The following is an 18,155-nucleotide window of genomic DNA, read 5'->3' as shown; positions in this document are numbered from 1 at the left end:
CTCCCGACGCCACTTGGGTACACTGCAGCATCCACCGAGAGACTCTTGCTGCCAACAGCTTGAAAGACGTTTTGGACACTACAGTGAAAATGGTTAACTTTGTTAAAGCAAGGCCCCTGAACTCTTGTGTATTTTCTGCACTATGCAATGATATGGGCAGCGACCATGTAACGCTTTTACAACATCCAGAAATGCGCTGGTTATCAAGGGGCAAAGTATTGACACATTTTTTTAAATTGAGAGACGAGCTTAAAGTTTTTCACTTGTCTGACCGCTTGCATGATGACGAGTTTCTCACACGACTGGCCTATCTGGGTGATGTTTTTTCTCGCCTGAATCTGAATCTAGGATTACAGGGACGCTCTGCAACTATAGTCAATGTGCGGGACAAAATTGAGGCTATGATTAAGAAGTTGGAGCTCTTCTATGTCTGCATTAACAAGGACAACACACAGGTTTGATTTTTTGTGTGCAAATGAACTCAAGCTTACGGACAATGTCAAATGTGATATAGCGAAGCAATTACACAGGTACTTTCCTAAAACGGATGACACAAACAACTGGATTCGTTATCCCTTTCATGCCCTGCCTCCAGTCCACTTACTGATATCTGAACATGAGAGCCTCATCGAAGATGCAACAAGCGGTTCTGAGAAAATAGAATTTAATCAGAAGCCACTGCCAGATTTCTGGATTGGGCTGCGCTCAGAGTATCATGCCTTGGCAAATTGTGCTGTTAAGACACTGATGCCCTTTGCAACCACTTACCTATGTGAGGGAGGATTCTCGGCCCTCACTATCATGAAAACTAAATACAGGTACAGACTGTGTGTGGAAAATTATTTATGACTGAGACTCTCCAATACAACCCAACATTGCAGAGTTATGTGCATCCTTTCAAGCCACCCTTCTCATTAACCTGTGGTGAGATATTCACAATTTTCGATGAACAAATAAAGTTTTATATATAAGATGGTTAAATAAAGAGCAAAAATATTGATTATTATATTATTATTTGTGCCCTGGTCCTATAAGAGCTCTTTGTCACTTTCCACGAGCCGGGTTGTGACAAAAACTCACACTCATTCTTATGTTTAATAAATGTATCGTATAGTGTGTGTGTGGCAGGCTTACAAAGATGGCAAAAAACAACATTTGAGAATGCGCTGACCCTGGTGCTGGAGGGGGTACGCAGCTGGAGGTTGAATGTTTGAAGGGGTATGGGACTATAAAAAGTTTGGGAACCACTGGTGTAGAGAATCATTGTACCATCTAAACCGCTGTGAAATATATTTCCCATAACCAAAAATATAGTGTTTTCAGCTACTACTGTGAGTAAGTGACATGGAGAAGGGAGGGAGAGACAGCAAACAACCAAGCCGACTCGCACTATAGTAGAATAATAGCTGCCATAGTTAGGTTATTTATCATCCAATATGATTACGTAGTACCTGTCTTGACTGCATCAAACTGAGAGAAGCCAGTTAAGCTAGCTAGGCTAATTGAGGCCTCATGTGCTTTCTCGTGCTACACATTTACAAACAACAACTCCATTCAGAATATTAAGTAGAAGCCTACCTGTTCGCTCTTGTTCGTTGTAACCTATCCTCCTCCTTTAACTTTTAATTCAATCATTTTAATCCCATCTTCCATTGATTAGATATCTCCTATCTTTTGCCACACACGGCTGTAGCCTACTTCCACTTTGATGACTTATGATTGGCCAACAACAAGCTACAGTTGAAGTCGGAAGTTTACATACACTTAGGTTGGAGTCATTAAAACTTGTTTTTTAACCACTCCACAAATTTCTTGTTAACAAACTATAGTTTTGGCAAGTCGGTTAGAACATCTACTTTGTGCATGACACAAGTCATTTTTCCAACAATTGTTTACAGACAGATTATTTCACTGTATCACAATTCCAGTGGGTCAGAAGTTTACATACACAAATTGACTGTGCCTTTAAAAACCTTGAAAAATTCCAGAAAATTATGTCATGGCTTTAGAAGCTTCTGATAGGCTAATTGACATCATTTGAGTCAATTGGAGGTGTACCTGTGGAAGTATTTCAATACCTACCTTCAAACTCAGTGCCTCTTTGCTTGACATCATGGGAAAATCAAAAGAAATTGGCCAAGACCTCAGAAAAAAGAAAAGAGATTGTAGACCTCCACAAGTCTGGTTCATCCTTGGGAGCAATTTCCAAACGCCTGAAGGTACCACGTTCATCTGTACAAACAATAGTACGCAAGTATAAGCACCATGGGACCACGCAGCCGTCATACCGCTTAGGAAGGAGACGCGTTGTGTCTCCTAGAGATGAACGTACTTTGGTGCGAAAAGTGCAAATCAATCCCAGAACAACAGTAAAGGACCTTGTGAAGATGCTGGAGGAAACAGGTACAGAAGTATCTATATCCACAGTAAAACGAGTCCTATATTGACATAACCTGAAAGGCCACTCAACAAGTAAGAAGCCAGTGCTCCAAAACTGCCATAAAAAAGCCAGACTATGGTTTGCAACTGCACATGGGGACAAAGATTGTACTTTTTGGAGAAATGTCCTCTGGTCTGATGAAACAAAAATAGAACTGTTTGGCCATAATGACCATCGTTATGTTTGGAGGAAAAAAGGGGAGGCTTGCATGCCGAAGAACAACATCCCAACCGTGAAGCACGGGGGTGGTAGCAACATGTTGTGGGGGTGCTGTGCTGCAGGAAGGACTGGTGCACTTCACAAACTAGATGGCATCATGAGGAGGAAAATTATGTGGATATATTGAAGCAACATCAAGACATCAATCAGGAAGTTAAAGCTTGGTTGCAAATTAGTCTTCCAAATGGACAATGACCCCAAGCATACTTCCAAAGTTGTGGCAAAATCGCTTAAGGACAACAAAGTTAAGGTATTGGAGTGGCCATCACAAAGCCCTGACCTCAATCCTATAGAGAATTTATGGGCAGAAATGGAAAAGCTTGTGCAAGCAAGGAAGCCTACAAACCTGACTCAGTTACACCAGCTCTATCAGGAGGCATGGGCCAAAATTCACCCAACTTATTGTGGGAGGCTTGTGGAAGGCTAGCCGAAATCTTTAACACAACTTAAATAATTTAAAGGCAATGGTACCAAATATTAATTGAGTGTATGTAAACTTCTGACCCACTGGGAATGTGATGAAAGAAATAAAAGCTGAAATAAATAATTCTCTCTACTATTATTCTGACATTTCACATTCTTAAAATAAAGTGGTGATCCTAACTGACCTAAAACAGGGAATTTTTACTCAGATTAAATGTCAGGAATTATGAAAAACTGAGTGTAAATGTATTTAGCTAAGGTGTATGTAAACTTCCGACTTCAACTGTACATGCGCCACTTTCCTGAAAAGCAAGAGCAGTAGCATAAATGATACAATTTCTTTCTCTCTCTCTCTTAGCAATGGGCCTTCTGAGTCTTTTAGGTGATGCGAAACATTTGGCTTTGTTCGAGTAGAAGACCTGGTTCATTTGGATCCCAAACAGCTCTTTGTTCAAAATTCTTAAAAATCTACATAGAACCATGAATAAAATGTAAATCTCCAATGTACATTTTTACCTGGCCAAATGATTAGATGGCATGCAAATTACTTTTACGCACTGTAAATATCACTGTGGGCCAGATTGACAAGCTCTCCCCGCTGTTTATTGTTTCTGCAGTGAGGATTCACCCTCTTTAGGAAATTATTTTGTAATTTATCTGCAGAAAAAACTTTTTAGCCTAAAAAGCAGTAGTAGGAGTATGCAAATCTGGGAGCCAAAGGAAATGCGGTGAAGACGTTCACCAAAAAGATACTTTCAAAAAGAGCCATCGATCACTACTCCCTCTCTACTGCGGCAGTCAAGTTCCAATGTGTATGGGTCCTTTCGGACAAGTCAGTTAAAATTATATATACCCAAGACCCATGACAATCATATCAGATCCGATCCAGACCTGTGACAATATTTATAATTCTGGACCCGGACCCGCTCATGTCCCGGGTATCCGGGTACAGGTGGATCCATGAAGACCTCTTGACAGGGGTGTTTTTTTTTGACACCACCACCCCCCCCAGTAAATGTCGAACTGTCCTTAAAATATCCATCATAAAAGTCCTTCACTCATGTGGAAAATTCATAGACTTATTGGAGAGTAATCAAGAACGGATGAAAAACAGGATTCATACAATTATCAAAATATAAATATTTACCTTATCGGCGTGACTTATTTCCGAGGCAACATACGTAAATGTATGCTCTTAAAAATCCCCGTTGTGATCCGCTAAACACCGTAGACACAGCAGCAATTGCTTTGTTGGTAACACCTTTCTCCTCCGCGAAAAGTCACGGTCAAATCACTCCCCCGCGGGTCACTCCTTATTCAGTTACTTCATTGAGAAAGGGAAAAATTAAAAGTTTACTATTTAGTTGTAAAAAAGTGTTTGCGTATGTAATATATATATATATATATTTAGCATATTCCCCTGGCCGCGTGAATTTATTTTATTTTCAAAATTAGTCCGCAGTACTCTCCGCTGAAGCTAAGCTCCGCCCCCACAGGAAATTCCATATGACGTCATGAGTTTAAGATACGCCCATATGATATTACTGTGAACATTATGACATGTACGAGAATAATGAACGTTCTACCAAAGCTAACACTGGAATAGCCTCTTCTTATCAGATACATTTGTCATGTATGGATGGGTTTGTGATGTGTTTCCTTTTAGGGTCATGTTCAGTCTATATCCCTTATTGGTTACCCTCTTTTTAATGGACATTGTATGCTTTTTAAAATGACTTTGCAAGAGGTTCTTGGGAGAATTGCTGACATCTAGTACTACTATAATACATATTGCTGAGTGGACTGACTGAGGGGTTGACGACAGTTTCCATGTGGATGTTAGAGTCTGGTTAGGGTGTACCCACACAGGCTCCATTGAAGCTGCCCAGGTCTGAATGGGACACAAAGACACTGTTTGTGCTTTACAGAAAACCTCATTGCATAAAGAATCAAAGGGCAATTCATTCTTTCTTATATTTGGACTACTCACTCTCACACAACAACTTAATAGGCTACCTGTCATTTTACTCCTGTTCTGCATGGTTTTGGGTTTGAACCCAGTCCAGCCTCTTTTCACTGTTCAATCACCACTTTCATTTGTTTATGTTAGAAAAAATTACTTTGACTGGTCACCTTGCTCCTTACCAAATGTGTTTTGGTTGGATTTGACCAAGCAAGCAAGAAAGTTATTTTGTATTCAACTATATTTCTTGTATTTAATACATTTTTCTTTATTAACAAAATATTTATTCTTCAGGATGGAAGACATTGGTAAACTTTCCAGTCAAACAACCACGGGCGGATTTACCATTAGGCAAAAGTGCCTCCCTCAGGCCTCACATCATCAAGGAGCCTCCTGAGCTGGGAAAAAATATATATACAGTATATATATATATTCTCTGCTTGAGAAAACATTTTTACAATATGGCCAAAGTCAATATATTTTGTGGCTGTGGTAACTAGTGACAACCGGCTTGTCAGACAGGGTGACATTCCCGAACATTGGTCTTCTCTACTCTATGGAAAGGTGAAACTCTCATGAACACGACTGTGTTCTCCGTTTGAGGGACCACAATGGAAATAAGTCCCTGACTTTATTGCTCAATCTTGGTCACTTTTAAAAAGATTTGTACTGTGTGTATATTTGTACTGTGTGTACATATACCGGGTTACCTCTAGTCTGAAGGTATCCGGTACAGGGCATTCCCACGTAAAAGGTATACAGGTAATTCCACTGAATTTTTTATTTTATTTCCCAGATTTTTCTTATATCTCTCAGATATAAGACAGAAACTTCAAAACATAGTTCCTTTTGATTTCATTTCAGACAAATTTCTGTTTTTCCATGTATTAAACTGTTATTCAATGCATTTCTATGGGCTAATATCAGTAAGGCCAAAATCAATGTTTTATCAAATAGTTTTTTATATATATATTTATTTATATACCTATAGGAGTTCAAAATCAAATAGCTAAATGATTTTTCAAATGACCATCTTAAAACAATTCCATATGCTAGCTTAGAAGAAACCCAGCCTCGGGCCCTTAGAGGATGCGATACGCATTTCTCTGGTAAAAAGACAGTTGCTGCTGATAATACTGCCATCGTCGTTAAGGTAAGAGACATGTATGTGTCACCCATGTATTGGATGCTGTCTGGCCAAAAAGAGTATGGCATATCACTAACTGTAAGTTGCTCTGGATAAGAGCATCTATTAAATGACTAAAATGTAAATATACATGGGTTACATATAGTCCTAGTAAGGCAGAAAGACGCTGTTTTGCTCGCTCGGATGCTTTCTCCAGTAAGACAGTTTCAGCCACTTGTGAAAGTTGTTCGGATGCTGGAATTATTTGGATGAACGTGCAAAGGTAACCTACTTTTTGAAGGGATTTGTTTGACAGTCAGCTGAAAACATCATGACTGGTTGTGTTCTTAAAAGGTAATACAATTTTACATGTCTTCACTATAAAACCCATATATTGTTTGGGAACCCATATATTGTATGAGCACCAATAGGAGGGGTGGGGTGGGCGTCAGACTGGCCTCTGACTGGAGCCTCCAAATCACTAAGTACGCCCCTGCAAACAACCAAAACATCAGTCCTGGTAGCTTGACTTTTCCTGTTTAAAACCTCTTAAGGATCGGACCCTTTTTTCAATGTTCACCGAAAATGACATCCCCTAATCTAACTGCCTGTTGCAAAAACACGTTTTTTTAAATATTTTTTTTGTACCTTTGAAATGCAAGAGAAAGGCCATAATGTATTATTCCAGCCCAGGCGCAATTGAGATTTTGGCAACTAGATGGAAGCAGTGTAGGTGCAACGTTTTAGACTGATCCCATAGAGGTTAATCCCTGGGATCTATTTCCAGAGGAATGTTGTTCTTCTTCTTTATTTTCATTCAGCACTCTCATCAGGGTCATTACAGTTCCTTAATCACTGGCATATTGTATTCCCCTGGCCCAATCATGCAACTACTCTACAGTACATATTGTCCACTCCCAATTCCAGATGTTGACCTTATCCTTCCTGGCTCTTGAATAACTATGATAATAATTCACAACTGTGGAAATGTTGTACTGTACAGAATTTTAGTCACATTAGAGAATCATTTATACAACTCTTTATAAAACTTTATTCAACTACAAGGGGATGGATATTATCGTGTATGTTTTGTAATCAAGTGTTGGTCATCAGATTTCCTTTCATCAAGAACATTATTGGGTCTTGATTGTATTTATATATCTAAACAGTAGGCCTTGTGGAACTTTCTTCCAAACAAAATACAGGATAAATAGATAGAAAATGAACCCCAGGCAGTATCTGTTATCAGCTAAAGCCAAGCAAGCACACCCATAAGAACTGCCAGGTGTTTAGTACCTGTGGCCAAGTTCGCAGGCCAAGGTTTGAGCTGGGAAACAATCTATGCCTGAAGCTATATGGTATGCAGACATGAAGATTCTGGCTCTCATTTCCTTCTTATGAACTCAGCAAAAAAAGAAACATCCTCTCACTGTCAACTGCGTTTATTTTCAGCAAACTTAACATGTGTAAATATTTGTATGATTAGAACAAGATTCAACAACTGAGACATAAACTGAACAAGTTCCACAGACATGAGACTAATAGAAATTGAATAATGTGCCCCTGAACAAAGGGAGGGGGGGGTGAAAAGTAACAGTCAGTATCTGGTGTGGCCACCAGCTGCATTAAGTACTGCAGTGCATCTCCTCCTCATGGACTGCACCAGATTTGCCAGTTCTTGCTGTGAGATGTTACCCCACTCTTCCACCAAGGCACCTGCAAGTTCCCCGACATTTCTGGGGGGAATGGCCCTAGCCCTCACGCTCTGATCCAACAGGTCCCAGACGTGCTCAATGGGATTAAGATCCGGGCTCTTTGCTGGCCATGGCAGAACATTGACATTCCTGTCTTGCAGGAAATCACGCACAGAACGAGCAGTATGGTTGGTGGCATTGTCATGCTGGTCATGTCAGGATGAGCCTGCAGGAAGGGTACCACATGAGGGAGGAGGATGTCTTCCTTGTAATGCACAGAGTTGAGATTGCCTGCAATGACAATAAGCTCAGTCCGATGATGCTGTGACACACTGCCCCAGACCATGACGGACCCTCCACCTCCAAATCGATCCCGCCCCAGAGTACAGGCCTCGCTGTAATGCTCATTCCTTCGACGATAAACACAAATCCGACCATCAGCCCTTATGAGACAAAACCGCGACTCGTCAGTGAAGAGCACTTTTTGCCGGTGATGTTTAGTGAGGACCTGCCATTCAACAGGCCTACAAGCACTCAGTCCAGCCTCTTTCAGCCTATTGAGGACAGTCTGAGCACTGATGGAGGGATTGTGCGTTCTTGGTGTAACTCGGTCAGTTGTTGTTGCCATACTGTACCTGTCCCGCAGGTGTGATGTTCCGATGTACCGATCCTGTGCAGGTGTTGTTACACGTGGTCTGCCACTGCGAGGACGATCAGCTGTCCGTCCTGTCTCCCTGTAGCGCTGTCTTAGGCGTCTCACATTACGGACATTGCAATTTATTGCCTTGGCCACATCTGCAGTTCTCATGCCTCCTTGCAGCATGCCCAAGGCACGTTCACGCAGATGAGCAGGGACTCTGGGAATCTTTCTTTTGGTGTTATTCGGAATCAGTAGAAAGGCCTCTTTAGTGTTCTTTGTTTTCATAACTGTGACCTTAATTTTCTACTGTCTGTAAGCTGTTAGTGTCTTAACGACCGTTCCACAGGTGCATGTTCATTAATTGTTTATGGTTCATTGAACAAGCATGGGAAACAGTGTTTAAACCCTTTACAATGAAGATCTGTGAAGTTATTTGGATTTTTACAAATTATCTTTGAAAGACAGGGTCCTGAAAAAGGGACATTTCTTTTTTTTCTGAATTTAGTTTGAGTCTTATCTATATCCATATTATCATATCTAATTTATCACCAGTGCAAATTCACACCTACAGTATATGCACAGATTATTATGAGCTGCAATTCAGCATTGCGTAATAGTGAATGAGTCAAAGGCAAAAATGTAATGATATAGTTGTTTAACATTTTCCCTCTAAGCTTACATGTTTCTACTCCCTTGAGCCTCCTTGTGGCCCTTTCAGTCATTGCACAGGGGAACAGCAACATATGCCAAGTTATWGTTGCTTTTTGAAAAGYCYKRWTTWRKTKGKYYWWTYYTTAATCCTACTTTTTGYATCGTAAAAACACAAATKAATACCTGCCATCTTGTCTGGATTTTGAAGCCAAACTACTACAGAGGCAATTGTCGATGACCCAGGTCACAATCACATGGAAATCATGAGAAACATATACAGAAAGACATTCAGTAGACTCAAGCCCCCACAGTGACGTACGTGTTGCTTTTGGCAGTGTGGATCAGTCTTAAGGGTCTATCAGAGTAACAAAGGTGTGTAAGCACAGCAGTCTTCTAGAATATTGGACCCTTGGCGTTCATACTTTTCGAATTGTCAGTGCAGCTCATTTAATTTCTCCAACTGTCAACACATTCAAATGAATAGATGTGTACCGGTAGATTTGTTGGTTGGTAGGCTAATTGGGGGGAGGTGGGTGTTCGGGCTGTGCGTCCCCCAAAGATGGTGGTCTAAGAGCTGGTACCTATGTCACAATGGGACGCTGGACTATCGCGTCTCTCGGGGGGGTGGTATTTCTGTCTGTAATGAGGAGTATTTCTGTCTGTATTAAAGCCCTTTTGTGGGAAAAAAAACAAATTCTGATTGGCTGGGTCTGGCTCCCTAGTGGGTGGGCCTATGCCCTCCTAGGCCCACCGATGGCTGCGCTCATGCCCAGACATGGGAAATCCATAGATTAGGGCATAATTTATTCATTTAAATTGACTGATTTCTAGGGGGGGGGATAACTCAGCAAAATCTTTGAGGATTTTGGATCAGACCAATACGCAGCGTGGTAGGTATCCATGTTTTAATATAGAACACTGAACAATGAACACCAATACAAAAACAATAAACGTGAACAAACCGTAACAGTCCCGTGTGGCACAAACACTGACACAGAATCACCCACAAAATACCCAAAGAACATGGCTGCCTAAATATGGTTCCCAATCAGAGACAACGATGAACACCTGCCTCTAATTGAGAACCAATCTAGGCAACCATAGACTTACATAAACACCTACAATGAACACAACCCCATAACTCTACAAAACCCCCCTAGACAGTACAAACACCCTAGACGAGACAAAAACACACAAACTCCCCTCGTCACACCCTGACCTAACCAAAATAATAAAGAGAACAAAGATAACTAAGGCCAGGGCGTGACAACAGGATCGGACCCTTCTTTGCCTCCAGAACAGCCTGGATGTTTTTTGGTTGTCGCACCATTTTCAGCAAACACTAGACACTGTCATGAGTGAAAAGCCCAGGAGGGCGGCTGTTTCTGAGATACTGGATCCGACGTGCCTGGCACCGACGATTATACCACGCTCAAAGTCGCGTAGGTCACTCCTTTTGCAAATTCTAACGTTCAAACGAACAGTAACTAAATGCCTCGATGCCTGCTTTATACGGCCACGAGATTGACGACTCTGGCAGGTCCTGGCCAGCTTCCTTCGCTATTGCGCCTGCCGAACACCTGCTCTCGCCACCGTTAACAGAACTTCAGGAAAACAGTGCCTGACAGGTGGGGGCGACGGACACTGGGAGACTCTCAATACATACTCCTCGCTCATTGGATGAGAAAGCCAGAGGTCCCTCCACTCTGACCTTCTCATCCAATGGATTTTGAGGAGGCGAGAAGAGAGGATGCGAATAGTATGCAATTGAGATTCCTTTGTATACCATTGTCATAGCTAGCTAGCTACGGTGTCAACCTCCACCTCTTCTTCTGTGGGGTTTATCGCCAGTTGGCATCCAACGATAAGATGCATTACCGCCACCTACTGTACTGGAGCGCCCCCTCCTCCTACCTGTGTAGGCGAGTCCTCGACCAATAGAAGTATAAAGAGGGGTTCCTGCAGATGCCAACAAATGAAGCCCAGAAATGCAGGCTGCAATTGCACCCTTCTCAAATATTCGTGATTCATGTTTTGGAAACATAATTTAAGTATTTATTTTATTACGCCTTCTTTTTGCTGACTGCAAGTCAAGGCAAAAAGGTTGATCGCCGATGGACACACGCTGAAGAATCTTTCAACAGATAATGAGCCATGTCATCGACTGTGCAGTCTGGCACAACATTGCTATAACATAATGATGTTAGCTGATATGTAAAATACCTATCCAGTCGTTGTAAGATCTGACCTGCATCAGCAATGTCTGGGCAGAGGAACACGACCAAGATAAGTGCTGGACCCTTGCCAACCTACATTGGATTTGAGAGTTTGAATTGTCTACACGTGTCTTCGGCTTCCCGCTTGATTTTGAATGAAATTTGTCCACTGTTCCGATTGGCTGCTGCAGCTTTTCAATTGGATGACCTTATTTGTCTGTGTTCCGGTTCATTATTTATTTGTCTGTGTTCCGGTTCAACCGAGGTACCAGGTTAACTTTGGTCCTGTTCCCCTGCTCAGACATTGCATGCATCAACCAATGGTTGGGTGCCATGTCATTGACTGTGCCATCAGCCATGTGATTTCAAAAGCTAACTTGTATCAGTATGTCTTCAGAACAAATTTCACAATTTTTTACATTGATCAACATGAAACACAATAGTGCAATGATCACTTTTAAAACATCAATGTAAAAGTTATTTGCACTTCTTCATGCATTATATGTTATCTGATGACAAGTTTAGAATCAACCAATGGTTTTCTATGATTGACAATTATGCCAATGTTGAATGTTTATCCTTTAAGCTTGGAAAAGATACCCTTAAACCCAAATTGGACCACACACCCACTCCACTGAATAGCAGGCTAGTGATTGCTTTGCAATGCTTGCAGTTAGCCACTGATTCCCTCCAAACCACTCATTGTTGAATGTGCAATTTCCAACTTGTTGTGTAATGTACGTTTTATCTCTAATTTCTCTTCATTATTTCTCTTCATATGACAAGGATTGAAAAGGTTTTGCCAGTTGATTGTCGACTTGATTCATGATGATGACTGCTAGCTTGCTAGCTAAGATTTAGAAAGTGGGATGTTGACATGATCAGTTCAATCAAAGCTACTGTAGATGTAATGTGATTTGAAGTCATTTTATCTGTGGCCAATGACCTTGAGCCTTCTTGGATGGGCACTTCTAATGTAACTCTATGACAGCACCCAAGGGGCTTGAATTTTTTTTGCTCTACACGTAGATTTTGAGGTGACGTAATGTCCCCATGAGTGACAGAACACTGAGCCAATCACTGCACAACTAGAGAACATTACCAACCCCTATGTTCCGTATTTTCCACTGCCTGCCGTACCACCACAGAAAGCACCAACATTTTGGAGCTGCCTTACTCAAGAAACCAAAAAAGAGACCATGTTTGTATGCAGCTTTATTAACTCAATGACACTTTTTTTGTACATTGTTTGCAAACTGATGTGTGACATGTATTAATGCCAAAATAACATGCAAAACAGGCAAACGGGTGGAGCTTGCCTGCCCTGAATGACGGGTCGCCACTGCTTGTAGATAGGGTTTTCGCCCTGGAAGGCACAAGAGAAACAAGGAGAAAACATTAGAACTGTAATGTACAGTCAGTCATACTATATCTGTCACATAACATGTCAGTCGTGTGAACACAGCTGCAACAAATTTATTAGGAAAAAACACCACAGCAAAATCCGAGCCATCCATTTAGAATATCAAATGATTATGAAGCATTCTTTGGACAGATCTTTCCAACTGATCGTGCTGTCACCTGGATACGTTGCTGTCATTGTGAGTGAGCATTTGTGTTGTCATCCAGGGACACTTTTAAAAGAAATATCAACAAACGTCACAGTCACAACATGCCATTTCCATCATACTGTAGAATTAAATATGATATAAATACTACACTAAAACTAAAATGTACTGGGCCTACACGTGACCACCTGTTAATACTTACCTCCATTTAAACTACTAACAGAGGGGACAGCTTGTGTTGACCAACAAAACAATAGATATTATTGTGGGTTTTAATATCCCCTCATATGGATCTTTCTGCACAGTTTCATCAACTGTCTTATTTGGCCCAAAGAGACCAAATGCATGCCAGAAATAATGAGATGGATTAAATAGTGACAGTTTACAGTATGTTGACAAACACAAACATATAAACAAACAGGAAACCCATGCAGGAAAACAGAGGAGAGGGAAAGTAAATACAAACTTATAGAACCACAGCTTTATGTCCATAGTTCGGGTTCTGGAACTTATTAATAGGACTCTTGTAAATGGGATTCTCTTGCTATGGGTTGAGAGAGTGGGACAGAAAATTAAGAACAGGAAACAGAGAATGAAATGAAAAGCATAGGTGAAGACAAATGAGAAGGAATGAAACAATGATATGACAAAGAAGTGAAAAAATGAATCCCCTGAAAAAGGGGTATTTCTACATCAGGATCCAAGACTCAGAGGTTGATCATCTCCCTTAGAAAATCATCTTACCGTGCTGGTTATATTCCCCTTTAATATATAACAAGTCAGGTCAGTCTGCTCTCTCATACAGTCATTTAGGTCTGGTGTCTTCTCCGTGTACCATAATGAGAGGATCCAGAAGCCTCAGTGGGGATGATGTCAGAGCCCGCAGGGCATTCTGCAACACAGGCAGGAACATTCAGTTATCCCAACTTTTATTTATTTATTTAACCAGGCAAGTCAGTTACTGTAAAAACAAATGCTTATTTACCATAAAGTCCTTCCTGATTTGCATTATATCTAGGCCCAGGAACTTTACCTGACCCTGTAAGCTGACCAGGAAAAACTTCAAGTTGAAACTAGAATTTTTCCTAGTCAGGTCAAAAACTCCTAGCTCTAATCACAAACGACTCAATAGACAAAACAAATAACCTACTTTTTCACTCTGTAATATCCTCCGCCACAATGACATAGTAGGCTGTATGTAATATGCTCTCACCTAGTGTTTCAACCACATGGACCTCCTTCTCTGTCTTGTTGTTGACAGCGTAGGTGTAGTAGAACCAGCAGTCGTTGGCATCCCTCTCCTTACAGTGCATCAGGGGGAAGGCCTGTCCTGGCTGAGGCAGCTTGTCCCTGTCCTTCACCGTGATCAGGTTGAAGTAGCTACAGTCTCTCTCACACGTGTCCTTCTTCTCCCCCGTCCCAAAGGCCCTGCACTGAACACACTCCCTGTGGAAGACAGGACATTGACATGTAACTGTACAGATGGAGTAACACACGCAGGTAGTCTCGCATTGGGATGCTTGCTAGACTTGTGACATATTCACTACTGGAATACAAGAAAGCTGGATATTGAGGTTCCACCTCACATGCAGGTGTTTGTAGTGGACAATGCTGTACCCTTGCCACCAYTACTGGTTKTAAATATCACAGTTGTGTCTAGACTGTTCATTGGTCCCCTTTCTTGGAATTATCAGAAGAAAGTAAACAAAGGTCACAATAATAATTGAGGTTAAGACAGATAAAGGAAGAATATCTCTTTATGCCTACTTAAAAGGTTAAGAGGCATTAAATTCAGGCTGAGGAAAGAGACAAGGAACCGGTCCCTCAAATAATAATACATTTAAAAAAAGCAGAATTCATTTCAACCATCACAACAAACCTTTATGTAATCCACACATAACATTCCCAGAAGGAAATACAGAATATAAAGCGGTTCAATTCACAATTCTACATATACATTTTCAGAAACGTTAGCTTTTATTGTTTAAAGAAATTCTGAAAGAGATTGGTGTGGCACAGGGTTGATCATGGCACAGGGTTGAATCATGGCACAGGGTTGAATCATGGCACAGGGTTGAATCATGGCACAGGGTTGAATCATGGCACAGGGTTAATCAGGCCACAGGTTTGAATCATGTCTGCACAGGTTGAATCATGGCCCAGGTTGAATCATGGCACAGGTTAATCATGGCACAGGTTTAATCATGCACAGGTTGAATCATCATGTGGCACAGGGTTTAATCATTGGCACAGGTTTAATCATGGCACAGGGGTTAAATCATGGCACAGGTTAATCATGGCACAGGGTTTAATCATGCACAGGGTTAATCATGGCACAGGTTTAATCATGGCACAGGTTTAATCATGGCACAGGGTTTAATCATGGCACAGGGTTTTAACATTCATGGCACAGGGTTGATCAATGACATAAACATGTATGTTTAAAATCTACACTTGATGGTTTCATTTCAGAGAGACAAAATTCATGTTTTTTTAAAGAACTGTACAAATGATACATTTGTGACATCAAATCTATACAGTAATATGAGATGTCTGTAAAAAATGTACATTTGATATTTTAGTCATTTAGCAGATACTGTTAGTCACTTTTGATAAGAGTAAGTGCATTCATCTTAAGATAGCTAGTTGAGACAACCACATATCACAGTCAAATATACAGGATACGAACATTCCATTCCAGCTAAACAATGACAGACAGGACCGAGACTAAAGCATACATTTGCATTGTGGTTTACAAAAAATTACATTTTTCATCTAAAAATCTATGAATAAAAACACCTGAGAACAAGTAATTTTACACACACATGAAGTACCCATAAGGAATCATTTCTGATGTAAAAACAGAAATGTGAATTTTTTTCAATATAGCGTTTTGAAATAAACTTTTGTATATTGTTGTTTTCTACATAGTTAAAACAGAATAAAAATAAACAAATAACAATTCATCCATTTATTTATTTCAACTCACTTGTTTTTGCGCAGACCCCTGGACAGGTAGGACAGATCTCACAGCTGGGCCCTGGAACTTAGGTCATACACTTGAGCAGCGCCACACTCACAGTTGCCTCGTCGTTACAGATCTGCTTGTTGAAGCCAGGCAGGTCGTGGTGTCCAGAGAACAGTCACAGGCACTGCCTGTCCAGTTGGCATCCACAATACACACCCTGCACTCACAGCGACCATGTCCTGCCACAACACAACACACAGGGTCAGAGATGATCCTCTAAAGTTCAAACATAAATCATATTATAGATAATATTCTAGATTAGAGATGAAATTAAGCTAAATTGAACACGGTAAATCTCATTTCGTAAAATGCGATGTCTGATTTGATCAACTGATCTCTAATTTAATTGGGAAATCACCCATTACGCCACAAAACACAGAGTAGTTTGTGCTCTGAGGAAATGTTCCACAGGTCTTGACCGTCATATTCACACAAACACAATCTTTATCGATCATCCAATGAACTAACTCACGTACCTCCACAGAGTTTGTTGTTGGGCGTCACAGTTGAAGTTGTCACACTCGCAGAACATCCCGCTGTAGCGTTCCTCTGGGTTATATCTCTCTTTACAATCACAGGTTCCACACACACAGTCTCCGTTGTTGCTGCAAGATGCTGTCCCGATCTTACGGCAGCTCTTATCCGGGTCTCGCCGGTCATCTCGTTGGTGCTGCACTCACACTGTCTACCAATACGGCCCTCATTGCACCTGACAGATCATAAAAAGACATCCTAATTGTTTATTAAACCAAAACAACGTGCGACCATGACCCAAGAAATATGAACACCTATGTTAAATAATATCAAATTCACAATGCAAACAGATGCAATGCACTTAAACAGTCACATGCTAATGGCCCATAGAAATAGATTTACAACACATTATAAAGTGCATTCGGAAAGTATTCAGATAAGGGATTTTCCACATTACAGTCTTAATTTAAAATTGATTAAATTGTTTTCCCCCCCTCATCAATCTACACACAATTCCCCATAATGAAAAAACTGTTTTTAGAATTTTTTGTAAATGTATTAATAATTTCAAAGATTTCTCTGTACTTCTCTCCATTCATCTTTCCCTCGATCCTGACTAGTCTCCCAGTCCATGCCGCTGAAACACCCCCACAGAATGATGCTGCCACCACCATGCTTCAACGTAAGGATGCTGCCAGGTTTCCTCCAGACGTGATGCTTGGGATTCAGGCCAAAGAGTTCAATCTTGGTTTCATCAGACCAGATAATCTTGTTTCTCATGGTCTGAGAGTCCTTTGGGTGCCTTTTGGTAAACTCCAAGCCTTGTCAAGTGCCTTTTAATGAGGAGTGGCTTCTGTCTGGCCACTCTACCATAAAGGCGTGATTGGAGGAGTGCTGCAGAGATGGTTGTCCTTCTGGAAGGTTCTCCCATCTCCACAGATGAACTCTGGAGCTCTGTCAGAGTGACTATCGGGTTCTTGGTCACCTCCCTGACCAAGGCCCTTCTTCCCCGATTGCTCAGTTTTGGCAGGTGGCCAGCTCTAGGAAGTCTTGGTGGTTCCAATATTCTTCCATTTAAGAATGATGGAGTCCACTGTGTTCTTGGGGACCTTCACTGCAGGACTTTTTTGGTACCCTTCCCCAGATCTGTGCCTCGACACAATCCTGTCTTGGAGCTCTACGGACAATTCTTTCGACCTCATGGTTTGGTTTTTGCTCTGACATGCACTGTCAACTGTGGGACCTTACATAGACAGGTGTGTGCCTTTCCAAATCATGTCCAGTCAACATCTCAAGGATGATCAATGGAAACAGGATGCACCTGAGCTCAATTTTGTGTGTCTCATAGCAATGGGTCTAAATACTAATGTAAATAAGGTATCTGTTTTTTTGTTTTAATAAATGTAAAACATTTCTAAAAACCTGTTTTTGCTTTGTCATTATTGGGCATTGTGTGTAGATTGATGACGGGAAAAAAATGTGTAAAACATTTTAGAATAAGGCTGTAACATAACAAAATGTGGAAAAGGGGAAGGGGTCTGAATACTTTCCGAATGCACTGTATATACAGTATCAATATCAAAATGTATCTCTATGCCATGGAAATGATTACAATATGGAAGGTGAATAAGGGTTAAGATCTTCTGCTAGTGAAACATAAGTGCCTTACCTGCAGGCTCCACATTCATATGTCCCGTTGCCGTTGTGGCAGAT

At 41.0% G+C, this 18,155-nt stretch overlaps 1 protein-coding gene, 1 long non-coding RNA gene and 1 pseudogene across 3 annotated transcripts in view; all 3 read right to left on the bottom strand.

Annotated features, from left to right (window-relative positions):
* LOC111973089 (integrin beta-1) overlaps positions 1-4,413 on the bottom strand; it is a 44,649-nt gene extending 40,236 nt beyond the window's left edge. For both annotated transcript variants that reach the window (XM_024000281.2, XM_070446707.1), the window contains exon 1: positions 4,230-4,413. The gene's annotated coding sequence lies outside the window, so the exon portion shown is untranslated. The remainder of the gene's footprint in view (positions 1-4,229) is intronic.
* An 8,156-nt stretch (positions 4,414-12,569) lies between these two features.
* Positions 12,570-14,414, bottom strand: LOC139022545 (uncharacterized). Its single transcript, XR_011480943.1, has 3 exons — positions 14,154-14,414; positions 13,685-13,832; positions 12,570-12,738 (listed from the first exon to the last, which is right to left on the bottom strand). It is a non-coding gene; the product is annotated as an uncharacterized lncRNA (long non-coding RNA).
* Positions 14,415-16,016: 1,602 nt separating this feature from the next.
* Positions 16,017-18,155, bottom strand: part of LOC111973564 (integrin beta-1-like) — a 22,998-nt pseudogene continuing 20,859 nt past the window's right edge.

Source organism: Salvelinus sp. IW2-2015, linkage group LG14 (genome assembly GCF_002910315.2).
Source record: "Salvelinus sp. IW2-2015 linkage group LG14, ASM291031v2, whole genome shotgun sequence".
Classification (NCBI taxonomy): Eukaryota; Metazoa; Chordata; class Actinopteri; order Salmoniformes; family Salmonidae; genus Salvelinus; species Salvelinus sp. IW2-2015.
The sequence above is the reverse complement of the archived record's forward strand: the minus strand, read 5'-3'. Positions and strand labels throughout refer to the sequence as shown.